Raw genomic sequence first — 6,349 nt, forward strand, 5'->3', positions numbered from 1 at the left:
CACACACACACACACACACACACACACACACACACACACACACACACACACAAAGAGCAATGAACGGCAGAAGAAATTTCTTTTCTTTTCTTTTTTAGTTGGAGTCTCACTCTATTGCCTAGGTTGGAGTGCAGTGGCATGCTCACGGCCACCGCGGCCTCGACCTGCTGGGCTCGGGCAATCCTTCTGCCTCAGCCTTCCAAGTAGCTGGAACCACAGGCGCACACTACCACACCTGGCTAATTTTTTGATTCATTGTAGAGATGAGGTCTTGCCAAGTTGCCCAGGATAGTCTTGAACCCCCAGGCTTAGGCAATCTATCGCCTCAGTCTCCCAAAGTGCTGTGATTAGAGGCTTGAGCCACCACACCCAGCCAAAAGAAATTTCTTACCAAAATATTGAAGGAGACCAGGTGCCGTGGCTCATGCCTATAATCCTAGCACCTTGAAGTCCAAGACGGGAGGACTGCTTGAGCTCAGGAGTTTGAGATCAGCCTAAGCAACACAGCAAGACCTTGCCTTTACAGAAAGTAAAAAAAAAGAAAGAAAGAAAGAAAATTAGCTGGGGCAACCCCTTGGGTCTCCTCCCACTGTGGGAGCTTTTCTGTCCTCTCAATAAATCCTGCTTTAAAAAAAAATTAGCTGGGCATGGTGGTGCACGCCTGTGGTCCCAGCTACTCAGAAGGCTGAGGCAGGAGGATGGCTTGAGTTCAGGAGTTCAAGGATGCAGTGAGTTGTGATTGTGCCACTGCACTCCAGCCTGGGTAACAGAGTGAGACTTCGACTAAAAAAATATAGAAAGAGGGACCCAAAAAAACCAAGAATTATCTTTTGGAGGGCATGCCTCCATTAGGTAATTGTTCTAGGAATCCACTGGCATCAATGTACAAGCTAGTGGTTGTGAGAAGCTGCATTCGCTATCTGAATTTTTTTGGAGATTCTTTCAATGCATTTGCTCATTTCATGAAGGGTGACTTACGAGCACACCTGCCCACACTGTGCTGAGTGTTCGTTTTTGACCAAAAATGGCATGACCCCTGTGCCCTACCCTCCATATTCACCTGATCTCACCCTGAGCAACTTTTATTTTGTTTCCCCAGTTGGAAAAAAGTCCTCAAAGGGAAATGTTTTGACAATGTGGAAGACGTGAAACAAAAAGTGACAGAAATACTATAAGGTATCAAAATTGATGAGTTCAAAAACTGTTTTGAGCAGTGTTAAAAGCATCTCAATAGGTATATTGCATCAAATGGAAAGTGCCTGGAAGGTGACTGAAGTTTAAACATGTAAGAATAAATACACGGCCGGGCTCGGTGGCTCAGCCTGTAATCCCACGCCTTGGGAGGCTGAGGTTAGTGGATTGCCTGAACCCACAGGTTCGAGACCCACCTGGGCAACTTGGAGAGACCTCATCTCCACAATAAATCAAAAATTAGCTGGGCGTGGTAGCGCGTGCCTGTAGTTCCAGTTACTTGGAAGGCTGAGGCGGAAGAATTGCCAGAGCCCAGCAGGCGAGGCTGCGGTGGCTGGGAGCGGCCACTGCAGTCCAGTCTGGGCGACTGAGTGAGACTCCAATTCAAAAAAAAAAAAGAATAAATACACAATTTTTAATAAACATGGCCTGGCGCAGTGGCTCAAGCCTATAATTCCTGCACTTTGGGAGGCCAAGGAGAGATGATTGCCTGAGTCCAGGGGTTCAAGACCAGCCTGGGCAACTTAGTGAGACCTTGTCTCTACAATTAATCAAAAAATTAACTGGGTGTGGTGGCCTGCACCTGTGGTTCCAGCTACTTGGAAGGTTGAGGTGGAAGGATCACCTGAACCCAGCAGGCTACTCATGGCCACTGCAGCCTCAACCTGCTGGGTGACAGAATGAGACTGCACTCCAGCCTAGGCCACAGAGTGAGACTCCAACTAAAAAAAAAAATCCATTTTTTGTTCCCCCAGCATATATTTATATATATATATATATAGAGAGAGAGAGAGAGAGAGAGAGAGCGCGTGCGCTATGTGGCTACTTTTAACTATATACAGTAAGGTACAAGAGGCAAAGTTACTTAAGGATGAAATTTATGATTAAAAGAGAAAAAACAAAAGGATTTTGGAAAATTTCAGCCTAGTCATGTACAGGATGAAAAAGCATGTTTGAGAGAGTACAGATAGAAAGGATCCTCTAGATAATGGAAGAATGACCCCAAAGGCATTTCAGAGATCTTTGAGGCTGTTCCTCCCATCACAGGCCCAAAGCTCTAGGAGGGCTGAATGGTTCTGGGTGACAGGTCCAGAGTACTCTCCACAGCTTGCTGCCCAGAGCAGGGTCTCTGCTCCCTGCATTCTGGCATAGCACTCCTCAGCTGCCCTAGCCCAGGCTCAAGCGAGCCCAGGTGTGGCTTGATCTGCTCCAGAAGGACAATCTACAAACTTTGGTGGCATTCACATAAGTACTAATTTTGCAGGTATGAAGATATAAGATCTGTGGAGACATGGCTTCCTCCACTTAGATTTCAGAGGATGTCACAGTCTGGAGGTCCAGGGAGAGATCTGTTGCAGAGCAGAGCCACCATTGAGAACCCCTCCTAGGGCAATGTCAAGCAGAAAGGTCAGAGTCAGCATAGGCAATCTTCACTAGGGAAAGCCCAGTGGAGCCACTCCTGAGAACCCAGAATTATAGAGCTAAAGCTACCATCATGCAACACCAGTCTGGGAGAGCTGAAGGCACAAAACTCCAACCCAAGAGAGCAGAAGCATGGGCTGAGCCCAGCAAAGCCATGCGGTAGGGGCTTCCCAAGGCCTTGGGGACCATTCCATGACTCCACCCTAGTGTGCCTAAGATGCTGGATATGGAATTAAAGGAAATTGTGACCAGTCATATGTCTGTTCCACCATTTTATTTTGGAAGCATATAATCTGTTATTTTCACAGGCATATAGCTGGAGAATAATTTGCTTCAGGATGAATCATGCCTTGAGTCTGACCCATATCTGACTCAGAAGAGATGCTGGACTTTGGACGTTTAAGTTGGTGCTAAGACTTTTGAAGCTATTGGGATGAAATGTATGTATGTAAAAAGGACAAGAGTTTTGGGGAGCTAAGGGCTTAATGCTATGGTTTAGATGTTCCCTCCCAAAACTTATGTTGACACTTAATTACCACTGTGATGGAAGAGGTGGGACTGCTAAAAGGTCATTAGGTCATGAAGGCTCCACCCTCATGAATGAATTAATATGTTATCATGGGAGTGCATTTAGAAGTGAGTTTGTTATCACAAGAGCAGGTTGTTATAAAAGCCAGTACCTTGATATTTATGAAAAATACATTTATGTTCTTTATAAATTACCCGGGTTGTGGTATTCTGTTATAGCAGCACAAAACAGACTAAGACAATGTCCAAAGCCAAGATCCTCATTGTTCCTCCCAAATGTTTTCTATCTACAGTCTTCCCATTTCAAAGATAATTCTATCTTTCCAGCTGCTTGGGTCAAAACCTGAGTCCTCTTTGATTCCCTTTTCTAACACTCTCACATCCAATCTGTCAGCAAATACTACAGTAATTCCTTCAAAATATATTCAGGCTGGGTTCGATGGCTCAGCTTGTAATCCCAGCACTTTGGGAGGCCAAAGTGAGTGGGTTGCCTGAGCCTGTGGGTTCAAGACCCACCTGGGCAACTTGGCGAGACCTCGTCTCTACAATAAATCAAAAAAATTTAGCTGGGTGTATATATATATATACCCGGCTAAATTTTTTATATATATACACACACATATATATATGTATACACACACACACACACACACACACACATACACACATATATATATATATTTATGTATGTATATATATTCAGAATCTGACCCCTTCTCACTCCCTTCTTTCTGGCAGATGGAGGGTTGCCAGAGAAAATAGGATAACCAGTTAAATTTTAATTGCCCAGTCGGGCTCTGTGGCTCAACCTGTAATCCCGCGCCTTTGGGAGGCTGAGGTGAGTGGATTGCCAGAGCTTGTGGGTTCGAGGCCCGCCTGGGCAGGCGAGACCTCATCTTTACAATAAATCAAAAAATTAGCCGGGTGTGGTAGCGCGCGCCTGTAGTTCCAGCTACTTGGAAGGCTGAGGCGGAAGGATCGCAGGAGCCCAGCAGGTCGAGGATGCGGTGGCCAGGAGTGGCCACTGCACTCCAGTCTGGGCGACAGAGTGAGACTCCAACTCAAAAAAAAAAAAAATTTTAATTGCCCAATGTTACATGGGACCTACTTGTACTAAAAATTAAAATAAAATTGTTTACCTGAAATTCAAATTTAACTTAGTGTTCTGTATTTTTATTTGGGAAATCTGACAACTCCACTACTACCAACCTGAATCACTGCAATGGCTTCCTAACCCTGATTCCAGCTTTCTCCCACTTCAGTCTTTTTTCTATGAAGCAGCCAGTTACACTAACCTAAGTCAGAGCACATTACCCCTTTGCTCAAACTTTCTACTGCTCCTACCCTACTCAAAGGCCAGAGTTCTCATGATTATCTACAATGTTCTCTGCAATCTCCCTTGGTCCTCTTCCTTTACCATCTACACCCCATTCCATGACTCTTATGGGGTTCTTTACTGTTATACCCTCAATTAGGTGCACACCTCCCTCAGATATCAGCATGACAGACAACTCCACCACCTTTGAATTACTTATTCAAAGTCATAATTCCTTGACAATCACCATGGTTCTCCCTTGCTTTGTTTCTCTACAGCACATTATCAGTGTAATATATTATATATTATATTAACTTGTCTTTTTTGCCTCAGCACATATACCCATACTTACTTGAATATAATATTAAACTTTTGAAGATAAGAATTTTTGTCTGTTATATTTACTGCCATATCTCCAGAACCTAGAAATCATGTCTGGCACATAATAGGTGCTCAGAAAACATTTATTGTTAAGTGAGCAAAAATCTTGGAAACTGGCAAAACACTGCTAATGGAGCAAAACATTTCAAACAGTTACAAATTTAAAATATGTGGTTTGGCCAAGCTTGGTGGCTCAGCCTGTAATCCCAGTACTTTGGGAGGCCGAGGTGAGTGGATTGCCTGAGCCCGCGGGTTCGAGACCCGCCTGGGCAACTTGATGAGACCTCATCCCTAAAATTAAAAAAAAAAAAAAAAATTAGCCGGGCGTGGTAGCACGCGCCTGTAGTTCCAGCTACTTGGAAGGCTGAGGTGGAAGGATCGCCGGAGCCCAGCAGGTCGAGGCTGCGGTGGCCGGGAGCAGCCACTGCACTCCAGTCTGGGCGACAGAGTGAGACTCCAACTCAAAAAAAAAAAAAAGTGATTTATTTTCAATTGCTACATTTCAAGTCCCTAGATCAGCATAGACTTATTACATATTTTAATAAAAGAGGCATATTTATATAAATACAGGATTCTTGACTCTTATGTTTACTTATTGGATAGTCTGTCTTTCCTCCCTTCATACTAACAGAAATTTCTACTAGAATCTAGAGCCTAGACAATTTTATACACATCACTACATCAAGACCATTATTTAATGCCATTATTACCACATCTAAATCCTCTATCACCTTCCATCTCTATTTAAGCAGAAGACAGTCATTTACAAGCCTGCAGCTTGGGGTTTAGAATAACTACTACCAGCTGGGCTCGGTGGCTCAGCCTGTAGTCCCGCGCCTTTGGGAGGCTGAGGTAAGTGGATTGCCTGAGCCTGCGGGTTCGAGACCCGCCTGGGCAGCGAGACCTCATCTCTACAATAAATCAAAAAATCAGCCGGGCGTGGTAGCATGCACCTGTAATTCCGGCTACTTGGAAGGCTGAGGCGGAAGGATCGCCGGAGCCCAGCAGGTCGAGGCTGCGGTGGCCGGGAGCGGTCACTGCACTCCAGTCTGGGTGACAGAGTGAGACTCCAACTCAAAAAAAAAAAAAAAAGAATAACTACTACCTACAGCTGGAAACAGAGGCTCACACCTGTATTCCTATCACTTTGGGAAGCTAAGGCAGGAGGATCACTTGAGCCAGGAGTTTGAGACTAGCCTGGGCAACATAACGAGACCTCATCACTACAAAAATAATCAAAAAATTAGCCAGGTGTGGTGGAGCACACCTGTAGTCTCAGCTACTCAGGAGGCTGAACTCCTGGGCTCAGGCAATCCTCTCACTTCAGCCCTCCAAAGTGCTGGAATTACAAACTTGAGCCACTGTGCCCAGCCTAAAAATTCTTTTAAGAATAAATTGGAGCCAGGCTCGGTGGCTCAGCCTGTAATCCCGCGCCTTTGGGAGGCTGAGGTGAGTGGATTGCCTGAGCCCGGGGGTTCGAGACCCGCCTGGGCAGTGAGACCTCATCTCTAC

The sequence above is a fragment of the Carlito syrichta genome, unplaced genomic scaffold (genome assembly GCF_000164805.1).
Source record: "Carlito syrichta isolate Samal-C Ts95f unplaced genomic scaffold, Tarsius_syrichta-2.0.1 Scaffold309885, whole genome shotgun sequence".
In the NCBI taxonomy this organism is placed as follows: domain Eukaryota; kingdom Metazoa; phylum Chordata; class Mammalia; order Primates; family Tarsiidae; genus Carlito; species Carlito syrichta.